Source organism: Echinops telfairi, unplaced genomic scaffold, assembly GCF_000313985.2.
Source record: "Echinops telfairi isolate 266 unplaced genomic scaffold, ASM31398v2 ScPeMD7_44;HRSCAF=162, whole genome shotgun sequence".
NCBI lineage: Eukaryota > Metazoa > Chordata > Mammalia > Afrosoricida > Tenrecidae > Echinops > Echinops telfairi.
Window position 1 is genome coordinate 3,870,932 of NW_022103942.1, and position 17,557 is coordinate 3,888,488.

The 17,557-nt window shown below is 37.9% G+C and overlaps 1 pseudogene; it reads right to left on the minus strand.

Moving 5' to 3' along the window:
* Nucleotides 1-16,845: 16,845 nt before the first annotated feature.
* Nucleotides 16,846-17,557, minus strand: part of LOC101643528 — a 3,286-nt pseudogene continuing 2,574 nt past the window's right edge.

Here is a 17,557-nt window from a genome sequence, read left to right on the forward strand (position 1 = left end):
ATTATTAATCAATTTATTGGGGCTCATACAATTCATCACAATACATAGATCAATTGTGTAAAGCACATCTATACATTTGTTGCCCTCATCATTCCCAAAATTCTCTTGCCTCTTGGGTTCCCGGAATCCGCTCATTTTCCTTCCCCCCCCCTCCCCTTCCCTTCCTTTTTTGTCCAGTTGTCTAGAGATGGGCATTGGGTCCCCATCACGCGCCACCCTCATTGATGAGGATATGATTTTTCTCTTGATTAGAGAAATTGGACTGAAATGGGAAACCCTTTATTCTAGGAAAACAATTACATAGCTGTGGTGATAATTCAGATATGAATGTGGAATGATTTTAATTAATTTAACAATGTAGGATTGAAAAGGAAGAAATTAATTAATTAATTTTAAAATAATTTTATTGGGGGCTTGTACAACTCTTATCACAATCCATACATACATCCATTTTTTCCCTTACCCTTTTGTCACTACTCTCATTATTGGTCATGAAGAGCTCATCTGTCCTTGATTCCCTGTTCTTCCAGTTCTTATCTGTACCAGTGTACATTCTCTGATCTAGCCGATGTGTAAGGTAGAATTGGGATCATGATAGTGTAGGGGAGGAAGTATTAAAGAACTAGAGGAAAGTTGTATGTTTCATCGGTGTTATACTACACCCTGATTGGCTTGTCTCCTCCGTGTGACCCTTCTATAAGAGGATGTCCAGTTGCCTACAGATGGGATTTGGGTCTCCACTCCACACTTCCCTTCATTCACAATGATAAGATTTTTGTTTTTTGATGCCTGATACCTGATCCTATTGACACCTCGTGATCACACAGGCTGGTGTGCTTCTTCCCTGTGGGCTTTGTTGCTACTCAGCTAGATGGCCACTGGTTTATCTTCGAGCCTTTAAGACCCTAGAGGCTATGTCTTTTGATAGCCGGGCACCATCAGCTTTCTTCACCACATTTGCTTACGCACTCGCTTTGTCTTCAGCGATCGTGTTGGGCAGATGAGCATCGCATAATGCCAGGCTATTAAAACAAAGTGTTCTTGAATTGTGTGTGTACTTGAGTAGACGCCCAATGTCCATCTGCTACCTTAATACTAAACCTATAAATCTATGTACATAGCTCTATTTCCCCATTGTCATATATAAATATATTTACATATGCACATGCCTTTATTTAAGCTCTATAAATGCCCCTTTTCTCCTCGTTCTTTCCTTGATTTCCTTTCACTTTCCTCTTGTCCCACGATTATCTTCAGCCTTCACTTGGGTTTCAGTAATTCCTCTCAGTTAAATTGACCTTGATCAAGCCCTACTAGGCCTCCTATACCCATCTTGCCATCGTTTTTAGATCACTTACTTTTCCCTTGTCCTGGGGTTTGTTACCACCCACTTCCTTACCTCTGCCTCTTCCTCTCCCATGTCCCCCTGGAACCGTCGTTCCAGTTGTTTTCTCCTCCAGATTGTTTACTCTCCTATCTTATCTAGATAGACATGCCAAGATAATCATATGCACAAAAAACAAGACAGAACAAGACAAAGCAACAAAACAAAACAACAACCAAAACCAATGACAAAAAAAAAGAAAAGCCTATAAACAGTTCTTTAGGAGTGTTTTCTGGTCAGGTCTGATGGGGTGCCATGCCCTGGAACCAAAGTCTATTATTGGTATCCCATGGGGACTTCATTGCTCTGTTCCCCTTGCTGTTCTGTTGCATGCCCTTAATGTTTTACCTTGGTGTGGTGGGGTCAGATTGGGCGCAATTCCCGTACTGCATTTCCAATGTCATCCCCCATAGTGCTATGGGTTAGTGAGGGACCTCATATCACATATTAGGGCCAGCCCTATGGTCCTCCTTGTAAAAGAAGAAATTAATCTAAGAATCATTTAACAGGAAGAAAGAACGTATTTTTTAAAGCCATTTTATTGGGAATTAATAGATAACATGTCCTTCCCATAGTTCAATTCCAACAGGTAGTATTGTACAATTGGTACCACGATTAATTTCAAAATATTCTTTTCCTTCTTGAACTCCTTTATATCAGTTCTCCCTGTCAACCCTCCGTTCACTATATTCCCTAGAAACCTTTCTTTATTCTACTTGCTGTCTCTATAGGTTTGTCAATCCTGGGTTTCATATACTGAAAAGCATATTTGTTAGTCTAGGTAAACTAGTGAAACAAATCCACATAAACATATATGTATAAGAGAGCGTTTCATATATAGGGTAAGTGTACATTCAGAAAGCATCCCAAACCAGTCCAGTCCAAGCCCATATGTCCAATACCGCTGTACAAAGTCCTCCTCAAACTCACAAAGCACACACAATGACACCAAATGCAGGAGGATCACAGGTTAGTGGGAAGAAAGTCTTTGAATCCAGTTGTGGTGTAAGCATCTTAGCACTGGCAGGGGTCTCCATGTGGCTTCTCTAGCACCCAGGGCTGCATCAGGGTAGGTCCATGTGGCTTCTCCTCAGGGATGTCTTGCCAGAAGTGGGCCTTGCCAGCTGAAGCAGGGAACTGGTTAAGGCAGCTGCACTCTGGTCCATCAATCAGAGAGCAAGAGACCCAAGAACAAAAAAGGCGAGGTTCTCTCTGCCTTTCAATAAATCCCACATGTTATCAGCCAGGTTGGCACAATAAACCTTAACTATCTCAGCATATAACACAAATTCAAGAGGGGTTCACCCAATGACAAAAGACATCTGAGATAAACAAACAAACAAACAAATAAATAAATAAATAGATCTGAGATAAATAAATCCCATTATGAATAAAAAATACTACAGACAATGTTGAAAACAAGATCAAGCTCAATGTGCATCAAAGGGGAATCAACTGACAAAGGTTTTTAACCACTCAAGTCAGGTAGATCATTTTGATCTCCTATGGTCACCTCTCCAATGAACTCTATTTGGTAACCGGTTTCTTCCCATCCCTCTATTATGGATAGAGGGAAATCATTGGAGGTTCACTTACTGTGTAGATCTCAAAAATTTGTCTTGGGCTTCCACTGTCATCCATAGCCTTCTGAAAACCAGAATTTCACAATTTAGGCTGTGATACTCTTCCCTCCTTCAGCTTTGGATTATATGATTTACAATCCTCCTGTCACTGTTGTTGGTGGGCTTCTTCGATGTGGACTTAGTTGACAACAAATAAAATGTTTTAGTGGCATATTAAGATTATTCTAAATGATATAAGGTTTTGTAATGTCAAAATAATGCACATGTTGGCTTTTTGCTGTTGTTTCTGTTAGGTGCCTTCTAGTCTATTCTGACTCAGTTACCTGATGCATAACAGAACTAACCACTGATCCTTTTAAAACCTCACCATTGTTATTATATTTGAGTCCTTTGTTGTAGCTACTGTGTCAATCCATCATTTTCAAGGTCTTCCCATCTTCAGTTGCCCTTCAACTTTACTAAGCATGTCCTTTTCCAGAAATAGGTCTTTCCTGATAACATGTCCAAAGCTCATGAGATAAGGTCTCACCACCCTCACTTCTCTTTAGCATTCTGGCTGTTCTTATTTCAAGACAGATTTGTTTGTTCATCTGGCAGTGTGTGACACTGTCAATATTTTTCTTCCATCACCATAATTCAAATGCATAGATTCCTCTTTGGTCTTCCTTATTCAATATTCAACTTTCATATGTGTATGAGGAAATTGAAAAAGACCATGGCTTGGTTCAAGCTCGACTTAGTCCACAAAGTGACACCCTTGCTCTTCAACAGTTCAAAGATATCTTGTGCAGCAGATTTTCTCAATGCAATATCTCTAATTCCTTGACTGCTACTTCTATGAGTACTGATTTCTGATCCAAGCAAGACAAAATCCTGACCATTTCAATCTTTTCTCCATTTGTCGTGTTTTTTCTATTGTTCCGTTGTGGAGGTTTTGGTTTTCTTTTCATTGAATTGCAATTCACAGCGAAGGCTTTGCTTTTCACCAGCAAGTGTTTCAATTCCTCCTTACTTTCAGCAGAAAGGTTGTGTTTTCTGCATATGGACAGTTGTTGATAAGGCTTCTCATGCTGATGACACACTCCTCTTCATATAATTCTTTCCTTGGATTATTTTTTGAGCATATAGATCGAATAAATCTGGTATGAGTATACAATCATGAAGCCCACCTTTCCTGATTTTAACATAGCCAACAGTCTCTTTTAAAACACCCAGTAGTCTCTTCAGAGGAGCCTTAGTGGTGTAATTAGCCTAGTTAGCCTGTTAACTGCAAAGTCAGTAGTTTGAAACCTACTGCAGCTCCTCTGGAGAAAGATAGGCCTTTCTACTTCCATAAAGATTTGTAGTCTCAAAAATTCACATGGGGAGGTCTACCTTGTCCTATACGGTCGCTATGAGTCAGCATTGACTCGATGGCAATGACTTTTTCTGAGAATAGCCTTCTATTCTGTTCAAATGACTGCCTATTGCTCCTAGAAAAGGTTTTTCATAAGGACTAAGAATTGTTATCCAGATTATGATCCACACAGTCAAATGCCTTTACATCATCAATATGACATGCATAAACATATTTCTGGTAGTCACTGCTTTCAGACAAAATATATCTGACATCAGCAATGATATTGTGCCACATGTCCTTGAATTTCTGGCCGCTTACTGTCAAAATTCTGCTGAAATTGTTGAATGATCTTCAGCAAAACATTTCTTGGATGTGATATATTGTTCAATAGTATCTTGGTTCATGGTTCATACATTCTATGATTTGATTATTAATAGATGTATGCGATCTTTTCTTCTCATTTTGAGGAATGTTCCATCAGTAAATGAAGGTCCCCAAAGATTTATGTCATCCACTTCATTATGTTCAATTCTACTTTTAGAAGGCTTATTTTGAGTGCCTTCCCATTGGAGAATCTAATCTTTGGGCACTAGATCTGACAATGTCCTGCTGCTATTCATGGTGACTGCTTTATAGAGGAGTTTACATTATGTTCCAAGATATCAAGAAAGCCCTGAAGATTCAGGCTTCCCTAAATACTACATATTCAAATGAATGAAATGAGAAAACATGAAAGATAGTGCTTGTGTTGTTGTCATTGTTGATAGGTGCCATTGAGTCAGAATCCCACACCATAGCAACCCTGATGGATTAGTCTGGGTTGGTTAGAGAAACAAAGAGCTTTATATCAAGTAGTAATTATATATCAGGAAAACATCCCAACCTGGTCCAACTCAAGTCCATAAGTTCGATACTAGTCCATGAGTGCCTCTTCAGACTCACACAGGCAGAAACAATGATGCAGAATGCAGGAATATTACAGGTTGGTGGGTGTAGAGTCATGTGGATTCAGTGGTGGTGGACGCATCCACAGCCCTGGCAGCAACTAGGGTCAGCTAGCAGGAAGGTAAATGCAGAGAAGAGGTGGTTCCCAGGACCTTTCTTATGAGACAGTCACATCCACAAGGAGTCACCATCAGGTTGATTGACAGGCTAGACTACTACACTTCTACACTTTAATACATCTTCAAGCTCACATGAGACCACCACATTTCAACTTGACATCTTTATACTATACAACTCTTTAGACATATATAAACTTTGAAAAAAAGGCAATAGTAAAATCATATTTATACCTAACAGGATAAAACTGAAATGCATATAACTCAAATTGTGCCAGCCCCATTTAAACATAATATTTTATATGTGATCAAAACAAAAATATTCTATGCCAAACAATAGCAGTAATGTGAAACCTACATCATAATCATATAATGAAAATATTACCCCAGCCATGAAAGTTTGTAAACCAGCCACTTCATGCCTTTATTCCTCCACCACCACCCCCCCACCACTTTTGGTTTCCAATTTCTATACTGCCCATTTATATCAGCCCCATGCTCTGAGGAGACAAGCATTTTCTTTCATGTGAAGAATCTTCATTCCAGTTGGAACGTTATGAGTCTGCATCCATAAAAATATCAAATCAGGATAGGCTGTTGTTGTAGCAGTTACATAATCTACTGTCATCTTAAAGAAGGGGTGGAGTCTAGGCTGTCAATCAGGTTGCACCTTAATGATCTCATTTGGAGGCAGGAAGGAGATAAATAGCTCACTGGAGGCCAGAAATAGAGCTACTCTGATGGAGCCAGAGCCCTGGACCTGGAGGAGCCAGGTGGAGACCCCTGCCAATTTTGAGATGCTTCTATCACCACTGCATCTACAAGACTTTCCACTTACTGGCCTGTGATATTTCTGCATTTGGCATCATTGCATGGCTGCATGAGTCTGAAGAGGAGTTTATAAATTGGTATCAGACATATGGGCTAATATCAGACTTATGGAATTGATCTGGATTGGGCTGGGATGTTTTTTTAATATACAATTGCTCTTTCATATGAAGGTCTTTCTTATACGCATATGAGTGTGAGTGTCTATGAATTTGTTTCTCTACTCAACCTGCACTAACAGCTGTCCATAAAGTCAGCAGGTATATGCACCAATTCACAAGCTCAAAAATCTTATCTTCATCTGATCTGATACTGAAAGAGGAACTAAATGTAGACCACTTTGCTTAGCTTCACCAGGGTTTCCATTGTTTGCCTCACTTTTTGACCATGAGACCCTTTACAAATTCTCAACAGCCATAGCTCCCTTGGGCTAAGCTAGGTAATGCTATAGGCTCATGTTCCATTGAAGTCTTTAAACTTCAGACCAATCAACCCACTCTCATCTTTCCTGTAGTCAATGTGAACCATGGGTGTCAGTGGCCAGACTCAACCTGTCTCTCAATTGCTGCATTTCTCCCACTTCCATTCAAAAAGTGGAACCAGGTGGTCACCTAGTAAACATTTCAGACTGGCTTCAAGCTGTCTTTAACATTGAGTTCTAAAGAGGACGGTTCTTTCATGGCTCCAAATTTTCAGAGCTTTAGACACAAACCAGTAGTTCAAAATTCAGAAAGGCCAAATGACTCCTTTTTCCCCCCTTAAGTCTGCCAACAACTCTCAGCAAGTCTTTTTGAATGCAAATGTCCTGATCACTCAAGGCACTGGGTGGGACTTACCTTTTCTAAGCCTCCTTTAATCGCATTTCCTATACCTATTTAACAGAACCAATTTAATTGCTGAAGGTTGTGGGCTTACAAACTCTGTAATCATACTTCTCAGTATTAATTTCTATCAAACATTATATCAAAAACAATAGGTAGAAAAGATCAATATAATCCTACTACTGCCAGATCCCAAACATGTTTGTAAAACAGTCAAATTAAATGTTATTGTTTTAAATATAAACTGCCCCATTCATATTCAATATGGACTTAAGCCTCTGGCTGCATAAGCAGGAAAGCAGGAGCTTGGCTTTTGGTCAGCCATTTTGACTAAGAAACATGGACTCAGAGAAGTTCAAGGGGCATTTTTACCTGCTCAGCTCAAAATGTATAGAATGAAACAATGTGAGGTTCTGAACCATCCTCATATTTGGTCCTCTGCCTGAGCCCATTGTTGGAGCCACTGTGTCAATCCATCTCATTGAGGGTCTTCCTCTTTTTCAATGCTCCATCCACTTTACCAAGCATGATGTCTTTCTCCAGGGACTGGTCTCTCCTGATAACATGTCCAAATTGTTTAAGACAAAGTCTCACTGTTCTTGTCTCTAAAGATCACACTGGCCTTACCTCTTCTGTGTGAGTCTGGGTACTTTAGAGAAACACATCCACAGAAACACATGTATAAGAGAGAGTTTTATATAAAGGTTAAGTGCACTTCAAGAAAACATCCCAACCCAGTGCTGCCCAAGCCCACAAGTCCAACATTAGTGCATATGTTCGACATTAATCCACAAGGTCCTCCTCCATCTCACAAAACACATGCAATGATGCCAACTGTAGGAGCAAAGCTGAGTCAGTGAATGTGTAAGAATCTCAGCACTGGCAGGGGTCTCCACATGGCTGCTCCAGCACCCAGGGCTGCATTGGGATAGTTCCACATGGCTTCTCCTCAGGAATGTCTTGCAGGAAGTGAAGCCTTGTCAGCTGAAGCAGGGAACTGGCTAAGGTAGCTGCACCCTGGTCCGACCATCAGAAAGCAAGAGACCCAAGAACTAGAAAGGTGAGGCTCACTGAGGCATTTATCCCTCCGCCCTTCAATTAACTCCCCATGTGTTTATTGGCCAGGTTGGCACAATAAACTAACTATCTCATCTTCCAAGACAGACTTGTTCATTCTTTTGCACTCCATGTTATTTTCCATATTCTTCACAAGCACCACAATGCAAATACAACAATCTTTCTTCCATCCTCCTTATTCAATGTCCATCTTTCACATGCATATGAGACAATTGAAAATACCATGGTTTTAGTCCTCAACATAAAATTCTTGCTTTTTTAACATCTAAAAAGGTCTTGTGTAGCAGATTTGCCTAATTCAATGTGTCTTTTGATATCTTGACAGCTGCTTTCATGAGCATTGATTGTGGATCTACGCATGACAGAATCCTTGACAACTTCCACCTTTTCTCAATTTTGCATGATGTAACCTATTAGTATAGTTGTGATGGTTTGGATTTTCTTTATATTGCATTGTAATTTACACTGGTCTACAATCCTTGATCTTCATTGACCAGTGCTTCGATTTCTCTTCACTTTTAGAAAGCAAGGTTGGTGCTCATGGTATGAAGAAAAACAAGAAAAGAGGGTGGCTGGGCAAATATAGGGGTAGTGGAAAGGAAATTTGATTTATAAATAATGAATAAATATAATGTTTAAGCTGAAATATTTAGCTTAAGCAGAATTGCAGTTTATTTTGCTAAGTTCTATAAAACATTGTAATCTGTCCTACTGTATCCTAAATACCCAGATTCAAATACAGCTAGAGTACCCAGTTAATGACAGGAGAATGTTTTGTATTGTAGAATACTGTGCTGTGTGAGGGTCTTGAAATTACCCTATATTTCCACAGTTACTCACTTATTGCTTGCTAGAATTGTTTCAGCCTTTAATAAGACGTAGGGTTTGTAAGGAGGATCTTAAATCACTGCATCTCATATCTTTGTCTAGGCATAGAGATACCCCTTGTGATGAGCACATCAGGGAACAGAAGAGATAACAGGTGGCTCCTCAGCCAGATGGCATAATGCCTAACTGAAGGAGAGTAAATGCTTCATAGACGGGTTTACATTATGCTGAAAGATTCGAAGAGAGCCCTTCAAACTCAGATTTCTAGAGCTATTTCACCTTGGGATGAATTAGAAGGGAAAGGATGAAAAACAGTTTGCTGTTTTCCATCATTTTTCCCGCACCAAAAATAAAGTTCTATCAGTGAAGGAAGAACACACACAATGGAAGAAGATCCTTAGTTAAAATCCAAAGGTATGTCAGACATTGCTGTTTTCAAATTCCAGGGTTACCTCTGCTGTAAAATAAGGCAATTTGCCACTGAATTGAGGTGAAGTGCTTCTGACCTTTTGAGCCGACAAGACTCCCAAGCACAATCCTTCCTCCCCTCTCTAATTTTCAAAATACTGGGATTCATGTCTAACAAAATGCTTTAGAAAAATCACACTGAAGCTTTTTAGCAAAATACTTAACAGGTCTTAACCATTACAGAAATGATCTAACCAAAATACACATCCAAAGCATTGCATTGTTCTAATTTTAGTGATGCTAACAAGATATGAACTCTGAACTGCAGGTGGCTGAGTGATGTTGCTAGGCAACTTTGCTTTTTATATATGAGATTGGCCCCTTTGGGTTAATTCTGCATTTGGTTAAATACTTTATTTTGAACAAATGAAAGGTTGGACCAGCTGAATCTGCTGTTGATAGGTCAGTGAGACACTTACAGGTGTATACATTAGTTAGTATTCTTTTTCAGGAATCCAACTAAGTATACAACTACATTGTAACAGCTAAAAATGACAATGTGAAATATAGCAGCCATTTTTCTCCCAAGAAGAGGAGCTTATAAATTTACTTCATCTCCTGTATCTCCTGTTACAGTAATGCATCAAACTGTGCAGTCCCATCAGTCTGAATCAATTAGAAATTACTCACAAAGTAAATTACATTGAAAAGCTTTGATTTGTTACCAGAGTTTGTTACTATTCTCTTCAATCTTAAAAGACTGAAAGCAAAAAAGTAATAATATGACAGTGATAGTGAAATGTAACTTTTATTGAGATTGATGAGAACCTATTTGCTACCATATTTGCTTTTAATAATTTAATTTTTCAAACACTGCAGATAGAGCCATAAATATTTGATTATGAAGCTTCTACAATTTATATAACTTTGGTTTATACTAGTTTCTGATCTGTTGAATACTTATATCACTTTTTAAAATAAACCTCATTGACAAAATGGCTTCAGTGATTAAATTATTTTCTTAATCACATCCTTCAAGTAGTACATGCCTTATGCATTGAACAAACCAAACATTTAATGAAGTAAATTCAGGAGTGACAGGTTCCTTTGACAAAATCTAATTGACTGGAGGCTAGACATTTGCAAGTTTTCACCTTCACTGAGTACTTGGGCAGTTTCCTTGTAACCACAACACTAAGGTGCAATTGTGATCATTTGACAACTCATATCTAGAGTTACTTGCAAGATGTGAGAACTGAGAAAGGAAGCTGAAAAATTATTGCCAGATGTAGAGAATCATGAATCTCACTAAGTAATGCCACTTAGATTAGTTGTGTTTCTTAAGCACCCACGTGTTCATGAATAACACAGATGCAGAATATCAAGATTGTTTTAAAAATACAAAGTATTGACCCTACATTTTAAAACATACAACTGTCACACTAATAAAATATATCTGGATGCATTTGCGATCGATTCTGAAAATGTTATCATGAAAATCTTATCTGAAAAAAAGAGAAAATCTTATGTGTTCTCAAAAGCAGCTTTTCAAATGGATTAATAATAAATAAATAGATAAATAAGCAAGCACATACACTGGCCATTTTTACCTCATTAAGCTCTTCAAGGAATCCCTTTGGACTCAGAGCACTTTGCTTGCTTTAGGGTGAAAGCCTGAGGAATGGACATCTTATGACATTTTGTCCGACACAGATTTAACTGCTCAACTAATGTATATAACTCTCATTTCCAATGAGGGTTCTTATCAATAAGCACTAAATTAAACAATCCAATCAGAAGTGAACTTAGTAATTAGCCATAATTACTCTTGTTGTCTGTCACTTCCTTGCTATAGATTAATGGGCTCGACTGTAATTTCCTTTAGGCTGCTTGCATTTTACTTAGGAATTCAAACATTCACAATCTTACCTGAACACTGGTTAGAAAAACGAAATATGTATCCAGTTAACCTTTTATACACCATGACTTCTCTACTGCATTTAAACAAGTTTAAAGTTCTGTCGCATATGATTTCTTTCAGTTCAAGGTGGTATCTTCAAGATTGTTTGGCACAGAGGAGCATCAGCTGTGTAGTAGGGCAAAAATGTGTCCTAAGTTTTAAAAGGAAGAAAAACAAATTTGATATGTGGTATGGATTTCCAGTTTTCTACCATACCATTGATTTATTAAATGTGGAGCTGTAGTATTAGAACCAATATGAATTAACTGATGAAACTGCATGCTGAACTTTTATCATTCCCTTTTATGATAAGTGTTGTAGATTACATACATAGCTTTCAGTTTAAGAACATATTACACCAAGAGAAATAGGTTGAGGGAAATGGGTTAAATAACGCTGACTGGAGATCTCAAACATAATTCATATACTTCTGCCAATATGAAGGATAATTTCTAGAATATGTCTCAAAAGTTGTATATTTCACCTTCTTTGATTGAACTTGTGAAAAGTAAAGACCTAACTGAAAACATAAGATCAGATTATCACATTTGCAGGTGATTCAATGGTAGTAGGGAGGGCATCTTTACTAGGGTAGATTTTGCAATTCAGCATTGGGGTGCTTTATTTTGCATAATAGTTGAACCTAGAGGAAGATGAGAAACCTACTGCTGGAAATGGAATGCTGTATGAAGAATGTAAACCAAATGTTTGGCCTAATGAAAAGAAATTTTGTAAAGAAAGACCATATCTGTTTCCCAGTATTCAAGTCACCAATATTACAGAGATGCTTTACACTTACTCTGCACTACTCAAGAGGAAAAAGGAAAAGAGGAATCAAAGATAAATAGGTGGAACTAAAATAAATCAAATTTTATTCAAGTAAAAAAAACAATTTTCTAAATCCTAGTGAGGAGAAAGTCTGCTTCTCATGGCATGTAAGCTTCCCACCAATGAAAGTGATTTATCTGAATTTGCATGATCTATCTGACATTATATAGAAGGGATACTTATATTCAGTGTATATTTAGTCTGAATGTATTCTGAGATCCCCTTTCTCGCTCAAATTCTTCTAAGAGGTGAACACAATAATTTTTAAATGTACCCTGACATTTCTGAATCCGAATTTTAATTGAAGAAAACAATTTGTGCAATATGTAGTATTAAATGACTATACATATGCTATTTATTTTAAGCATACATCTTCAATAAATGTCAATTTTGAAGGTATGGATATTACAAAGAGAAAAGTATAAAAAACGAATGACAGAAAGTAAGGAAATCAATGAAGTTAAGGCTATAAAAATGGGTGAGTAGGTGACAAATACTCTTGTAGTGCAAAAAGAGCATATGGATAATGAGTCATCAGTGATTTAAGGGCATTAATTTGCTACAATTCCACAGAACATGTGTCAGAATTCACTTGAAGGCTCTAATTCATGCCTACCAAGCTAGAAGATCCCATTTTGATTCTGCAAACCATCCCATTTAGCTTTCAGGACATCTTTGTCAGTGAACACCTGGCAAAATGAAGCACCCCAGAGACGGTATGCCTAACTCTGCTTTTCCAATTACTATAAAATTCCAATTGAATGTAAAAAATGAATTTTTGTGTGTGTGGTATTATGATTCTATTAAGTGGGTTGATATTTTTGTGTACAGTTGAGCCAGTTTCAACGGACAGTGACACTCTATGCCAAAGTAGAATGCAACCTACTTTGCATTGTTGTCTATATTGTAGTTGTTTGTTTATATTGGTTGTCTATATTGTAGTATTTCTGAAAGCAGATAATCATGTATGTTCTCCCATGGAGCAACTAATGTTTTCTGACAGTCAACCTTAACTATTGTATTGCCAAGACTTATAGAATATTCATGGGGGTGTCACATATAGTTCCTTGTATTCGGTTCCCTCTTTCCAAACCACTCTCCCTCTACCCTCCCAGTATCGCCACTCACACCACTGGTCCTGAAGGGGAGGGGGAGTGGGGAGGGAGGGGAAAAATGAGGACCTATTGTCGGGGTCTTAAGTGGAGAGAAAATGTTTTGAGAATGATGAGAGCAGTGAATATACAAATGTGCTTTACACAATTGATGTATGTATGGATTGTGATAAGAGTTGTATGAGCCCCTAATAAAACGATCAAAAAAATATTCATGGGGGTTGAAGTTCCAATTGGATATCCAGTTGATAATTTAAATGGATTGATCAGAACTTCATAATATTTTAATTTATATAATAAGTTTTGTTGACCATAAATCAATGATTTAACTTTTGATACATTTGATGTTACATTTGATACAACCTGACTATCTTTTTATGACTTTATAATTCATGTGTGTCTTAAACTGTGAGACATCAGCAAAGTAGTGTCACTGGTAAACAGAGTAGCAAAGTGTCAATGTGAGACAGTTGCACAATATAGTGATTTGTTTCCCTGCCAACAAATTGTACTTTTCTAAATGTTACACAATATATAAGTTACAAAAGGATAAACTGAAAGAATTGTATTATGTTGAAATCTGTTTATAATTGAATGAAGAAGAAATAAGGGTTAAGAATAAAGAGAAGTGGGGTCATGTAGGACATTTTAGGTCACCTTATTGACTTTTGTTTTTGCTCTAATGGAATGCAGAGGCACTGAGCACAGCTTCTCCAGCAGTATGTTGAGATTACACTCTAGAGAGCAAGTAATGGAGGGAACAGAAACATCAACGAAGAGATGATTGCAATAATCCAAATGAAAGATGATGGGATTGGCATATGGTGTAAGATATAAAAATAATAATCATTTATAATTTAGCAAGGTTTCATGAGCGTGAGGGAAGGAGGGAAAAGGATGATGCAACATATGTACAAATGTGCGTGATACAATGGATGTATGGATTGTTTTAAGAGCTCTAAGATCCCCCAATAAAATGATTTATTAACAAAGTAGTTAAACTTGGTCATATTTTAAATAAAATATTGAAAAAGGTGTCAATAGGCTTTTAAAATTAATTGCATGTGGTATGCAGTAGAGAAATAAGAGGTTTTGGAGATGGGGCACCGAATGGATAAATGGAATTTCCATCCTGAAGCCTCAGGAGATGGTAATGAAGATCACCAGATCATTTTGCATAAATTGAATTGTAGGTTTTAGACAGCCATGTGAGGATGCTGAGTCTGCAGGTGGATATTAAGAGTCTTGATATATGAGTCTTAGTGAATGATTTATGGGCTAGAGCTATAAAGGTAGATATTTGGGGTTTGTAGATATTGTTGTTGTTAGGTGCCGTTAAATTTGTTCCAACCCACAGTGACCCTATGCACAACATAATGAAACATTGCCCAGACCTGCATCATCCTCACAACTGTTCCCACACTTGAGTCTATTGTTGCAACCATTGTCATTTCTTTTTACTGAAGGCCTTCCTTTTTTTGGTTTCCCTTCCATTTTACAAAAGAGAATGTCCTTCTCCAGAAACTAGTCTCTCCTACAACATGCCCACGGTTATAAGAAAAAGTCTCGCCATCCTTCCCTCTAAGGGACATTTGGCCATACTTTTTCCAAGACAGATTTGCTTGTCCTTTCGGCAGTCTAGGATATTTTCAATATTCTTTGCCAGCACCACAATCCAAACACCTTCATATCCTTTAATCTTCCTTAGTCACTGTCCAACTCTCAGATAAATAGGAGCAATTGAAAATAATGTGGCTTGGGTCAAGTGCATCTTAGTCCTCAAAGAAACATCCTCTCTTTTCAACACTTTAAAGAGGTCTTGTGATTGTGTTTGACACAGTGGACATATGTATAGATTGTGATAAGATCTGTAAGAGCCCTCAATACAATGATTTTTAAAAAGTGGACTTGTGAAGCAGATTTACTGAGTACAGGTGTCATTTGACCAATGCTGCTGAAATAGAGTTTGAAAATAGTAGTTTTAGTAGAATTAATTTACAGTGATTTATGAGAAAATATGAAAGGAAGAATTAAAAACCAAACATAGACAATACTTCTGAATAGTTTTATTTTAAAGAGAAACAGAAAACTGTTGTTAAAATTGGAAATGACCCTAGAGTCAGGAGATAGTTTCAAAATTTGTGTTTTTAAAATAGGAATAATGATAGTATGCTTGCATATTGGTGGAAATTACCGATTTAAGTGAGAAAACTGATCATATTAAATAGAGACAGAAGAATAATTGCTGGGGTAAGGTTCCTGGGTAGGTCAGAAGGGATGAGGTCTAGTACACAAATGGAGGGGTTGAACTTACATGAAAGTGTGTATTATTCACTCATGGTAACATCTGGGTTGACAGAGTTTTGATAATTTAAAGGAACGATTCTTACCTTTGGAATTTCAACTCCTTTGGAAGGGCGTTCAGGATATATTTTGAAGCACAACGCCTTGAAGCATCTTTCAACCCTTACTAGGTAAAACGATTCTTGTAGTAATTGGGGTAATGTATGAGAAAATTTTAAATTAAATCCATGAAATGCATGTAGAGATATCTTACTGCATTTGGGGGAATATACCGATACTTTATTGCTCATCTCTCGCACAAAGCACACCTCCAGCCATTTATTTCACAGCTTAACAATGTTTATGGATACAAAAACCCAGTCAGAACCATCATGGAAGATTTCAGTAAAGGAGAATGCAAAACATCAACTCAGCCAGGCTTTTGCGTTCTTCGGCAATAATAAAGGACCACCTGCACAAAACAAATATCTGTCTTCTTCCTTGGTGATGCATTTCTTCCCTTATGAGGGGGAAAGAAGCCTCCTGACAAAAGTAAACTGACATATTTGCTGAGCCAGTGATATTAACTTGTGCATAAAAGAAAACTCAGCTTGCTGTTGCTTCTAGAAGATTTTAGATTAAAAACAAGGTTGAAGGAGGAACTGGTTTTGGATGGATGTAGGTAAGTTTGAGTTACTAAACTGAACACTCTGTCTACATGGACTATAGGTTCACACATTATTTCCTTTATGGATCTTGACCATGTTTAAGATTTTGAGTTTAGCATATGGTACAGTTATTCAATCAACAGGATAGACTGCTCTATGTGCTGTCTGCAGGATAGCTCATTTAATAGGAACAGACCTGCAAGTGCTGTCATGAAGCAAACAAGTGCTATCATGAAGCCTCTGAATTAAACAGCTAGCCAGGGGCAGAAGTGTGCTCAGAAAAGAGGCATTATAATACTTGAAGCAAAACACATATAAATGAATTGTTAATATGAGGAAGGTTTCCTCATAAATCTGGAAAAAAAAGTAGGAGAATCCTCAGTTTCAAAACTGCATATTGAAAACTACTTATTTAAGTAATTTCTTCAAGAAAGTATGTATTTTCAAACTCTGGAAGTAGTCTGCAGGTCAAAGATTAAGGGCAACTTTTATTACCTCCTATTAAATTCTTCCTATAAAGAAGAGATGTTGTGCTTCTCAAATAAACACATTACGTAAGTCTGTTGAAAAACCGACAGAACTGAATGACCATCTATCAATGCTAGTGCCTGCCACCTGTGGTCTTATGTTAATTCAAAAGAGAATCTGGATTCAGGGTTCTGAAACTAAGTTTCTATTACTTGAACTCTAGAAAAATGTAAGGTTCTGCAGCCTAAACTAATATGATGTCTTCCCTGTCCAAATACAGAATGATAATACGTGTAGCCTCCGTACTGGAAGTGCTGCACGTCCACACTGACCCCTTTGGTGATAATTCTGGCTCCTTCTTCCTCCCCAGTCTCTTCCCTGACCCCCTACTACCTGGCCTCCTCACACATATGTCCCTCCACGTCCACTGCCTTGATCATGATGGTTCCCTCCATCTTGGTATCTATTGTCCTGCTAGTATCCCTTACTGTGGTATCAACTTCCTGTACCCAAAGATGCTTGGAAGCCACCATAACCACCACTGTGGCCACCATGATGCTCCCTGCCCCGTTCCCCCAGCTGAAAGTCCCAAACTCTATAACCAACATCTTGGTAGCCAATTCCTCTTCCACTCCCTCCATCTGTCCAGCCTCTTTGATGCTTATTTCCTCTACAGCCCCATCTCTCTGTCCTCTTTCTTTATGACTGCCTCGTCTTCCATATGAGGAATATTCATAACCGCCTTTCCTGCCTTGGCCTCCTGCTTGCTGCTGGGGTCCACCTTGACTTCTCTGCCACGGTGACATTTCTTGGGGTGGACCTTCAATTTCTTTAAAAAAAATCATTTTATTAGAGGCTCATACAACTCTTATCACAATCCATACATACATCAATTGTGTAAAGCACATT